This window comes from Ambystoma mexicanum, chromosome 5q (genome assembly GCF_040938575.1).
Source record: "Ambystoma mexicanum isolate Mex_15411 chromosome 5q, UKY_AmexF1_1, whole genome shotgun sequence".
Classification (NCBI taxonomy): Eukaryota; Metazoa; Chordata; class Amphibia; order Caudata; family Ambystomatidae; genus Ambystoma; species Ambystoma mexicanum.
The window spans coordinates 1,365,269,044-1,365,281,880 of NC_090933.1; the positions used below are offsets into that span (position 1 = coordinate 1,365,269,044).

A 12,837-nucleotide genomic window follows, 5' to 3' on the forward strand; every position below is an offset into this window, starting at 1 on the left:
ATCATAAATCCATCAAAAGATGGTTCAACAAACTTTCAAAAGCATTAGTAATAGTTAAACAATAGTTTTCAAATTAGATCGATAATAAAGATAAACATTCAATGATTTCATAAAGGCACCAAAAGGTGGTTTTAATTATAGTCACAATTAGTTAACCATAAAGCCTTAGTGTACAAAAAGCCAAAATGACTGTCTAAAAAATACCATGAAGACAATAAGCAATGATAGTCCATGTATACAATTTATGGCTGACGCCTTTCGGGATACATATCCCTTCTTCTTGAGCCTAGTTGATTTGGACTGCGGAACCTAAATAAACATAAAGAGCTGTTTCAATACACAACATGTTCATATAATAGAAATTAAACAAAGTAATTATTATTGATCTCACAAAAACATTACATGTATTGGTCTATCCAATTGGGTGCAGTTCAAAGACATCTATAAAGGATGTTAATCCGAGTCATCCCAGTTAGAGGGGTCCCACCCGGGATCAGTGCGCCAGAGAGTGTACATTAATTACTACAGAAGTAATCAAGAAGAGTTGCTAACGGTTGCCTATCAGTGACAACGGCCTCCATTACATATATCAAAGCCATTCAAATAATGCAAATAATGGCATGTCCATCAGTTACATCAGCCTCCATTAATTATATTCAAGGAATTCAAATAGTGGCGTACCTTAAGTTTAAATCAAGGTCAAGTGTAAATTTCCACTCAAAGCATGGTAAAACCGTTTGTTCCAATTCTTTCCGCCGGTCAGTGAAGGAGAACTGCTCTTTTCAAAAGTGCATAGTGCCTACGGGTCAAACAAGAACAAAGCGATTCTAAAGATAAAATATTAACTTCCCACATAAGAGGTCAACACAATAGTATGGTTTTTATATAGTTAGCGCTAAAAAGCAGGGCCAATTATAAAGTCACGGCTTACCTCTAAAGTCGTAAAATCTGACGGGAGAAAACGAGTGTGTACTCCGCTAGCACGGTGATCTTAAAGTGTCCCAGGTTATTTCGCAAACAGGACAGATTGTTCTGTATGGAGAAATAGAGAGATAAGAGAGCTCAATCAGTTCCACAAGGCGGAACTGCGGGGTCTGTGTCTGCACTGAGTTGACAATCTGTAAACACATATTATATTCACCTCTGTAATGGAATCCAAAGGGATACTTGGACACGTGTAGAAAAACAGCCGCAATAGCGGATGAACGCTTCCCGAATGCGAGCGCCTCCGAGCAGGAGGATGCGTCCCCCGTGCTGGCTGAGGTGGGTCTACTGGTAACCCTGACAACCCTTGACACAGACAGTAGCCCATCTAGGACTAAACGTGTGCGTGGTAAACATAGAAGACGTCCTAAGTGAGCACACAATACAAAAAGTGGCTCTTAGACTGGTGCAAATGGGAGCGCCATTTTGGAATGTACTTTGTAGAATGGAAAAAGTGACTGCTGCAGCATATAGACAATGTCTGCTCATTAATGTAGAACAATTTAAGGACCCGTAAAACACAATATTGTGTAAAGTAAGGAATGTAAAATATTAAGTCCTTCATGTTGGTCTAAACCAAAGAAAAGGGTTAGTTATGTGAATTGACTATGGTAAATAAGCGTGCGCACTACACACTGTGGCCAGAGTAAGGATCCCCCTGATGGAACAACATTTCAATTTCCATGGTTTGGTTCAGATTGAATGTGTATGTCTGGAAAGCGAACTCGCACCCAAGTGGAAAACACCTCAGAAAAGAAACGGATGCCAATATGCTGTAGATAGAACCCACACCATACTTCAGAGCTTGAGCTTATGAACAGTGGGCTGGTCAACATGTCCCGGACTGATTAGACTTTAACAGTTATTCCACTGTTGGTAACGGCTAATGACATTTGATATGTCTATTCAGGTAGAAATTTTAACTATTACATAAAAACAATTAATTAACTAGAGGAAGAAATACGGGGGAATTGTGGTGAAAAAAATCCAGTAAATAGTTTTGAATAGGAAGAGAATTAATTAAGATGTCCTCTACCCCAAGTAGTAGAAACCAGCGGGGGCAGATGAAAAAAGAAAATGAAAAAGGTATCTTTTTACACTACATAGTGGGGACACCATTTCTCTATGAAAGAGCCAGGGGTCTATTAAGTTCAGATAAAGCACCTCAGGGAAAATTCCTCATTGAGCCCTTGTGGGTTAAGTGTGTCTAGCTGGTGTATCCAAAATTTCTCCCTACGGGAGAGGATGGATTGGTAGTCTCCCCCTCTATGTGGCTTCTTGACGACCTCCAAGACTTGAAACTTGATCTGGGCCACCGTGTGGTGGTGTTCCATGAAATGTCTTGCCAATGGAGATTTCGTGTTCTTGCACCTGATGTTGGATTTATGCTCTGTTATTCTTTCCTTCACCGCTCTTGTGGTCTGGCCCATATAGTTTACCACAGGGGCATTTGATTGAATAGATAACACCTGTCGACATGCAGGTCGCGTAATCCCGGAGTTTGAATTTCTTGCCCGTAAGGGGATGTGATATGTTTTCACTCTTAATTACATTGTTACAATGGGAACATCCCAGAATGGGAATGTGCCCTTCTTTTTTGTCTGTAGAAACGTCTGTTTATCTTTAGGTGGCTTCTCGGCTCGCACAAGTTTATCCCTCAAGTTCTGGCCTCTCTTAAAGGCCATCATTGGGTATTTGGGAAATAGTCTTTCAAGCAATGGATCATTCTGGAGAATACTCCAATGTTTCTTGATTGCTCTCCCTACTTGAAAACTTTGCCGGGAGTACTTTGAGATATAGAGTAATGGAGACTCCTTATTTTTGATTTTAGGCGTGAGAAGTTGTTCCTTGCTAACCTTAGAAGATCTCTCCTTAGCTTCTTCCAGGACAGGTTGTGGGTAGCCCCTCTTTTCAAATTTATCCAACAACTTGGTACATTCAACGTCGAGTCCTTCAGGATCAGAGACTATCCTTTTCAACCTTAGGATTTGGCTGTAGGGCAAACTACTTAGCATTGACTTTGGATGGAAACTCGAGAAACTCATTCAGAACATTCCCACGTACCTTAAAGACACGACAGACTTCCTAAACTGTATCCAAGAAGTCAGAGCACTCAGCCCAGATTGCATATTGTTCAGTATGGACGTATGCAGTTTATTCACTTCCATCCCACATGTGGAGGGCATTCAAGCAGTAGAATGGCTATTGTTAAACTCACAGGCAACGAGGGGTGACCCGGAGCTGATTGTGAAATTCCTTAGCTTAATACTGAATAACAATTACTTTAGATTCCAAGGGAATTTTTACCTCCAAGTTACGGGAACATCTATGGGGTCAGCAATGGCCCCTGTATATGCTAACACTTTTATGTACAGATTCGAGCACAGACATGTCCTGGAGAATGAGAATTGGTCAAGCAGAATACTGCTATGGAAACGCTACATCGATGACATATTTGGAATTTGGTGTGGCACTAAGGATGAACTCACATCTTTCTTCAATTTCTTAAACTCAGTACATCAAAATATTAAATTCACGATGGAGGTAGGCACACCATCCCTACATTTTCTGGATGTCAGCCTGGAGATCAAGAACAATCGAATCTCAACTAACGTCTACCACAAACCGACAGATGTGAACAACCTATTGCACTTCTCGAGTTTCCGTCCAAAGTCAATGCTAAGTAGTTTGCCCTACAGCCAAATCCTAAGGTTGAAAAGGATAGTCTCTGATCCTGAAGGACTCGACGTTGAATGTACCAAGTTGTTGGATACATTTGAAAAGAGGGGCTACCCACAACCTGTCCTGGAAGAAGCTAAGGAGAGATCTTCTAAGGTTAGCATTGAACAACTTCTCACGCCTAAAATCAAAAATAAGGAGACTCCATTACTCTATATCTCAAAGTACTCCCGGCAAGGTTTTCAAGTAGGGAGAGCAATCAAGAAACATTGGAGTATTCTCCAGAATGATCCATTGCTTGAAAGACTATTTCCCAAATACCCAATGATGGCCTTTAAGAGAGGCCAGAACTTGAGGGATAAACTTGTGCGAGCCGAGAAGCCACCTAAAGATAAACAGACTTTTCTACAGACAAAAAAGAAGGGCACATTCCCATGTCTGGGATGTTCCCATTGTAACAATGTAATTAAGGGTGAAAACATATCACATCCCCTTACGGGCAAGAAATTCAAACTCCGGGATTACGCGACCTGCATGTCGACAGGTGTTATCTATTCAATCAAATGCCCCTGTGGTAAACTATATGTGGGCCAGACCACAAGAGCGGTGAAGGAAAGAATAACAGAGAATAAATCCAACATCAGGTGCAAGAACACGAAATCTCCATTGGCAAGACATTTCATGGAACACCACCACACGGTGGCCCAGATCAAGTTTCAAGTCTTGGAGGTCGTCAAGAAGCCACATAGAGGGGGAGACTACCAATCCATCCTCTCCCGTAGGGAGAAATTTTGGATACACCAGCTAGACACACTTAACCCACAAGGGCTCAATGAGGAATTTTCCCTGAGGTGCTTTATCTTAACTTAATAGACCCCTGGCTCTTTCATAGAGAAATGGTGTCCCCACTATGTAGTGTAAAAAGATACCGTTTTCTTTTTCTTTTTTCATCTGCCCCCGCTGGTTTATACTACTTGGGGTAGAGGACATCTTAATTAATTCTCTTCCTATTCAAAACTATTTACTGGATTTTTTTCACCACAATTCCCCCGTATTTCTTCCTCTAGTTAATTAATTGTACTTATGTAATAGTTAAAATTTCTACCTGAATAGACATATCAAATGTCATTAGCCGTTACCAACAGTGGAATAACTGTTAAAGTCTAATCAGTCCGGGACATGTTGACCGGCCCACTGTTCATAAGCTCAAGCTCTGAAGTATGGTGTGGGTTCTATCTACAGCATATTGGCATCCGTTTCTTTTCTGAGGTGTTTTCCACTTGGGTGCGAGTTCGCTTTCCAGACATACACATTCAATCTGAACCAAACCATGGAAATTGAAATGTTGTTCCATCAGGGGGATCCTTACTCTGGCCACAGTGTGTAGTGCGCACGCTTATTTACCATAGTCAATTCACATAACTAACCCTTTTCTTTGGTTTAGACCAACATGAAGGACTTAACATTTTACATTCCTTACTTTACACAATATTGTGTTTTACGGGTCCTTAAATTGTTCTACATTAATGAGCAGACATTGTCTATATGCTGCAGCAGTCACTTTTTCCATTCTACAAAGTACATTCCAAAATGGCGCTCCCATTTGCACCAGTCTAAGAGCCACTTTTTGTATTGTGTGCTCACTTAGGACGTCTTCTATGTTCACCACACACACGCTTAGTCCTAGATGGGCTACTGTCTGTGTCAAGGGTTGTCAGGGTTACCAGTAGACCCACCTCAGCCAGCACGGGGGACGCATCCTCGTGCTCTGAGGCGCTCGCATTCGGGAAGCGTTCATCCGCTATTGCGGCTGTTTTTCTACACGTGTCCAAGTATCCCTTTGGATTCCATTACAGAGGTGAATATAATATGTGTTTACAGATTGTCAACTCAGTGCAGACACAGACCCCGCAGTTCCGCCTTGTGGAACTGATTGAGCTCTCTTATCTCTCTATTTCTCCATACAGAACAATCTGTCCTGTTTGCGAAATAACCTGGGACACTTTAAGATCACTGTGCTAGCGGAGTACACACTCGTTTTCAGCCGTCAGATTTTACGACTTTAGAGGTAAGCCGTGACTTTATAATTGGCCCTGCTTTTTAGCGCTAACTATATAAAAACCATACTATTGTGTTGACCTCTTATGTGGGAAGTTAATATTTTATCTTTAGAATCGCTTTGTTCTTGTTTGACCCGTAGGCACTATGCACTTTTGAAAAGAGCAGTTCTCCTTCACTGACCGGCGGAAAGAATTGGAACAAACGGTTTTACCATGCTTTGAGTGGAAATTTACACTTGACCTTGATTTAAACTTAAGGTACGCCACTATTTGAATTCCTTGAATATAATTAATGGAGGCTGATGTAACTGATGGACATGCCATTATTTGCATTATTTGAATGGCTTTGATATATGTAATGGAGGCCGTTGTCACTGATAGGCAACCGTTAGCAACTCTTCTTGATTACTTCTGTAGTAATTAATGTACACTCTCTGGCGCACTGATCCCGGGTGGGACCCCTCTAACTGGGATGACTCGGATTAATATCCTTTATAGATGTCTTTGAACTGCACCCAATTGGATAGACCAATACATGTAATGTTTTTGTGAGATCAATAATAATTACTTTGTTTAATTTCTATTATATGAACATGTTGTGTATTGAAACAGCTCTTTATGTTTATTTAGGTTCCTCAGTCCAAATCAACTAGGCTCAAGAAGAAGGGATATGTATCCCGAAAGGCGTCAGCCATAAATTGTATACATGGACTATCATTGCTTATTGTTTTCATGGTACTTTTTAGACAGTCATTTTGGCTTTTTGTACACTAAGGCTTTATTGTTAACTAATTGTGACTATAATTAAAACCACCTTTTGGTGCCTTTATGAAAGCATTGAATGTTTATCTTTATTATCGATCTAATTTGAAAACTATTGTTTAACTATTACTAACGCTTTTGAAAGTTTGTTGAACCATCTTTTGATGGATTTATGATAGAGTGCAGGGGACGGGAGGGTTCCTGCTTTTGGATCCTCGTTTTTCCTCTACATATACTGTTGCAGTGATCCTGTGCCAGGTTCACGTTTCCTCCCCCGCACCTCAAAAGAAGTATTGATATTACTTTACACCATTGATTAAACTAATTTCTAAATATACAATATTAGGCAGTGCTTCTACTGATCCACCCTTTTCCACAGTTCAGAGAGTTCAACAGATTGTCCATGGCAGTCTGGTGGTAATCAGGGAAGGAGTAACATTGCTCTGTGGACATCTGGGGTGGTAGCTCAGTTGGGTGGTGTTAAGGGGAGGAAGAAGGAACATAACTTGTTGAACATCTCGGTGGTAGTTCAGAGAGGTCAACAGCTTGTCCATTGCAGTCTGGTGGTACTTGGGGAAGGGGTACCATTGTTGGGTGGACATCTGGGTGGCATCTCAGTCGGTGTTGTTTAGGGATGAAAGAAGGAACATAGCTTGGTAAACATCTTGGGTGGCAGTTCAGAGATGACAACAGCTTGTCCATGGCAGGCTGGTGGTACTCAGTGAAGGAGTAACATTGCTGGGTGGACATCTGGGGTGGCAGTGCAATCGGGTGGTTTTTAGGGAAAGAATAAGAAACATAGCTTGGAATTTCAGAGAGGAACTGGGGTGGCAGTTCAGAGAGGTCAACAGCTTGTCCATGGCAGTCTGGTGGTACTCAGGGATGGAGTAATATTGCTGGGTAGACATCTGGGGTAGCAGCACAGTTGGGTGGTGTTTAAGGAAGGAAGAAGAAACAAAACTTGGTGAACATCTAGGGTGGCAGTTCAGAGAAATAAAACAGCTTGTCCATGATAGTCTGGTGGTACACAGCGAAGGAGTAACATTGCTGTGTGCACATCTGGGGTAGTAGCTCAGTTGGGTGGTGTTTAGGGAAGAAAGATGGAATATAGCTTGGTGAACATCTGGGTGGTAGTTCAGAGAGGTCAACAGCTTGTCCATGGCAGTCTGGTGGTACTCTGGGAACGAGTACCATTACTGGGTGGACATCTGGGGTGGCAGCACAGTCGGGTGGTGTTTAGGGAAGGAATATGGAACATAGCTTGGCAGTTCAGAGAGGAACTGGGGTGGCAGTTCAGAGAGGTCAACAGCGTGTTCATGGCAGTCTGGCGGTACTCAGGGAAGCAGTAACATTGCTGGATGGACATCTGGGGTGGCAGTGAAGTTGGGTGGTGTTCAGGGAAGGAAGAAGGAACATTGCTTGGTTAACATCTGGGGTGGCAATTCAGAGAGGTCAACAGCTTGTAAGTATCAGTCTGGTGGTACTCAGGGAAGGAGTAACATTGCTGGGTGGACATCTGAGGCGGCAGCACAGTCGGGTGGTGTTTAGGGAAGGAAGAAGGAGCATAGCTTGGTGAACATCTGGGCTGTCAGTTCAGAGAGGTCAACAGCTTGTTCATGGCAGTCTGTTGGTATTCAGGGAAGGAGCATCATTGCTGCATGGACATCTAGGGAGAGAGGAGGAAAATTGGTTGCTCAGCAACAGCCTGCCTCTGTAGTGGTCAAATCCCACAAGAATCATAAGTGGGCTGTGTATTCAGAGACAAAGACCACTTCAATTGTGTGCAGTGTGTGCAGTGGCATGGAACATTGCATTCTTCAAGAGAGTTTGCTGAACTTTAAGTACTGTTCCTCTCTGCTTTGAAGATGAATTGCAGGTGCACACCCTTATGTTGCTGAGTGGAGACAGGATTGTAGGCGACTTCCACAGAGTCAGTGAATCTATGCCTGCTGCCCTTGGTTTGCTAAATCCTCTGCCGTGGCATTGGCTACCCACATGGTGCAGCAGGTGCATTTTGCAATTCTACATGTTCCATGGTTGGATTGATTGTTGGTGACATGTTGGAACATTGCTAAATGTAAGGGGTCATTTTGGATGACAGCCATTTGAATATTGCTGTCTGAGAAGGGACTTTGCAGATGCCACCCTGGATCCCACCATTAAAGTTGATATTTGACTTATGTGCAGCACTGTGGGAGCATAGGGATCTGGAAACCTATCCATTGGCCCCAATCTCATTGAGTAAAGTGTCCTCCCATTGGGACAAAAGGTCCCAGAATCTGTCATCTCAGGGTCATGCTGTTGGTTCAATGATATCTTTGAAGATAAGGATAAAGCTTGGCTCTCTTCTGGCGGGACTGAGTAGACACTTCCCAAATTCGTGGGTTGTGTTAAAGCTGTCCCTAGACTGGCAGTGGATTTAGTGAATACCCCATTGGACTGGTCTACAGGGAGTTGAAGTCATCATTTTCAGTAACTCATCTTTGGTTTGATGTTTCCCATCACCAATTTCCTCTTTCCTTTTTCTGTGGGGTGTGCAGGAGCTGGACTTCTTGCTTCCAAAATGCTGGTCACTATTTTTTATTTGTTTGTAGTTTCCAGCAAAGAATTTCCAGTAAAAAAGCTCTTTGTGTGCGTTTCTGTTCTATGCAGTAAATAGTTTTGAGTCAGTGCGGCTATCATTCTATATATACAAGTGGCCCTCTCAGTAATCCATTGAGCAAGAAAGTGGAAAGGTGAGAAGGTTCAGCTGGTTGTGCATTGTAGGGCGAAGGGGGGCATTGGCAGCTCTCTATAAGGGCTTCACACAATGGGATGCGGCTGGCAGAAAGTTGCATATGACTTCTTAAATTGTGTGCGCAGCAGTACAGTCAAGAAGGGCATGGGCCACCACATTTGTCGGATGAGGGGAACTCTGTGTGCCTACTGTGCTTTCCCCATGGATCTTTAAAGACACTACAAGAGGAGCCTAATGCTTTAAAAATCCTCACCAGGACTGAATCCTCCTTATTCCCCCCAAAGTCCATTGAAAAGGACACAGGGATTGAATGGAATACAGGGTCAAACTCACATAAAGCACCTATTGAAAAGGAGTGATCATTGTTGAAGATACCCACATGGAAAGAATGCCCTGGTACATTATGCAAAAGGCCCCTGACCTTCCTTCTCTGCTCTCAAAGGCTCCTTCTGATATTCAGATGTAAGATGTTGAAACATGTATATAATGTGTGTTCTTTGTGTGGTTCAGGGAGACTCTGGTTAGTTTGTCACAATAGCATCATCTCGCCCCTCCCGGCCATTTGTACAATAAAACGTGCTTTATGGACAAACGTGCACTTGCTTCTTAAGTCGTGGGCCTGCTTTGGGTTAAGGTGATCAGAATCCCATCCCTAGGTTCTTGCAGTCTCTGGGTGAGGATATTGATACACTGTTAAAAATATGACCAGTGTCAAGGATAAATTATACAACTGTGATTGGGAAAATACGGAAGGAAACATTAAATTGTATGTTTTATTCAAGAAATATGTGCACACAATAAGACACAATCATACCCAACAGAGGTATCTCGTGAAATGTCCATCTGACAAAGACTGAAATATTTATCTGAAATCCACAGCCTACGAGGCAAGTGTCAGGCCTGAGAATGAACCTCCTTAAGGATAATAGGAATTAAAGGTTTTGGGCCATAAACACTAGAAACAATGCAACGTGTACGTATCAAATGTCAAAGCACTTGGACACCCTGGGTCATTTATTTTGGTGAATTTGTTCATCAATATTCAGACTTGGCTGAGGAATGGTAATGGGTGAGACTTATAGAAGAAAGATAAGTATCACTGATTTCAACATTAATGAGGTGTGAAGGTTTACATAAAAATGCTAGCAAATGAATTATTATGAAGTAATAGAGTAAAGTAGGAAATATAGATTATGTATAAAATAGCAGGGCAATATGTTTATGTAGTGTTATTGTTCTGTATTATTAACAACCGTGTTACATGTACATTGTAACATGTTGGCTTACGTATGTTGTCATATATTCAATTTTATCTACCTTTTTTGTGAAAAGTTTATTTCTTATGTATGAACCGAAATACTATTAAAAAAGTACACAACTATTAAGCTTTTCTGCAATATATCATGATGTAGAGGCCTGAAAATACAGCCTTTGTCATTTATATCACCCAAAAGGATTTCAATACAGTAAATGAGAGTCTTATAGCGAGCTGACCTCGCTAAGGACTCACACCATCACCTCCAATCAAATCCTGCAAAATGCTCATTGCAAAATTCCCAATCTACAATTGCCGCACTGTAACTATTTATCTATTATACAGACCTCCTGGCCATATCAGTACCTTTGAGTAGGATTTATCTAGCATTCTTGCTAATAACACCAAATATTCCTCCAAAATATTATTACTGGGTGACTTTAACCTTGGGTTTAATGATCCTGCGGACTCATCCTACCCTCGTGCACCGTGAGTGTCTGAAAGTGTCTGCTGTTGGGCTGCTTTTCCTGCATTGCCATGTGCTTCTGTGTGCTGCCTTGGACTACAACGCCCTCGGCAAGGAGAAGTGCGAGCTGCGGCGAACCACGCCTGTATTTCTTGCTGGGACTTCACTAAGTAAATATTGTCTGTTGCCTCCTCTGTCATATTTCTGGCTGCCATTTATATTTATTATCTAATGTAACACCTTGTAACGCGGCACTTCTCTGGCGTTTTCCTGAAGTGTTGCTTCTTTTTTTTCTTCTTCTCTCTTTTTCCAGCCACAATCCTCGTGGCCCGATTGCCCCACCCGCCCCTGCCGTGATTGGACCGCCGACACTATACCAGACCTGGGTACGTGCACCGCGCACGCACCGTAAGCGTCTGAAAGTGTCTGCTGTTGGGCTGTTCGGCGGTGCAGTGGGAGCAAGGGGCCTCAGATTCTAAATTGTTGTGAGTAAAATCCTGTTATAGCATAGCGTTTGAGGCCAACAATTAATAACATGATATGTGCCAGAAGTGTGAGTCAGGCAGATTAAGTTATTACGATTGTGGTATCAGTGGCTATAGGTATTCTGTTACAGGCAACTGACTTGTGATTACCTTCGCTTTCGTTTCCTTTTCACTTCTGAAATAGGCAACGTGTTTTTATATTCACGTTTGCCCCAGAATGGTGATTGGGTTACGAAGTGGATGGAAACTTATTGATTCTCAAACCAAAATGCATACTAATCCTGATTGCGAGGTTCCACCTGTGTTACCAGCTGTATCACAGCTGAGATTCTACCTGTGTTACCAGCGGTTACAATATTAGATGCTGATGAATTAATGGGTGTAACTATAACTAATCAATCTCTAGATGTTAGACCTAGGACTCTTGAAGAAATGGGTATTTCATCTAAATTAAATCTATCCATTATGATAATAGTGACATTGATGCTGCTACAACAAACACGAAGTTCAAGCTGAAAGACTTGAACAATAGTAACCAAATGGGTTCCTTGCAAACTGATTCATTGCAAACTCATGACAACGGTATGTATGGTCCTACCCACATATCATATAAAGATGACACAATTGATTGCTCACTGATGGGCCCTACCATTGAAGCCGAATTGGGCAAGCGTGCTTGTCTCTCTCTTGGCCCCTCAATGCCAGTTAACCAGCGATTAGTTGGGTGAGAAGATGTATTCATGATGAGTAACCATGCCCAAAAAAAGACTAATACTGTACCCAATTATAACACTGGTGTCTTAGGTGGTGAAACATCTAAAATGGTATGGGAAACTGACCTTGTTACCAATGACTCCCCCAGTAAACCTATGGTGACCTCCCCAAATGTAAAAAGTGCTCAAACTGCACTTAATGACAGAATGATTATAGACATACAGAAGTTCCAGTCTAGTCTGAATGACAGAGACAAGGAAGTCTCCAATAATGAAGTACGTTCAGAGAGCATTACTCTTGACATCCCATCATTAAGTCCTGATTTTCCTGTGTTGGCAAGAATCTTGGATTTGCTTAATAAGGGCCATGAGCGCACTCATTATGAGATCGGAATTATGAGAGTAGCAATTGGGAACTTATAAATGAAACCAATAGAATTGAACACCTTTTGTTTGCATGTGACGCTGTGGCCGCTTCTTTCCACTTTGGCAGCACCACCCTAGCCTTACGCAGCATGTAAAACCTTTTGAATGTCTTTCTTGGAATAGTTGTCGGTTGGCTAATTTCAACCGATGGTGGGGTACTCTTAATGTTAATGCCTACCCGGCTGTTATGCTATTACAAGAAACCATGCATGTAATACACTTTAATGTGGAAGGGTTTGAATGTTATTCTCAGCCTGCATCCAGAGGGGA

At 42.0% G+C, this 12,837-nt stretch overlaps 1 protein-coding gene across 1 annotated transcript in view; it reads right to left on the minus strand.

Annotated features, from left to right (window-relative positions):
* LOC138498429 (scavenger receptor cysteine-rich type 1 protein M130-like) overlaps nucleotides 1-12,837 on the minus strand; it is a 950,335-nt gene that overhangs the window by 32,027 nt on the left and 905,471 nt on the right. The gene's annotated exons all lie outside the window — the stretch shown is intronic.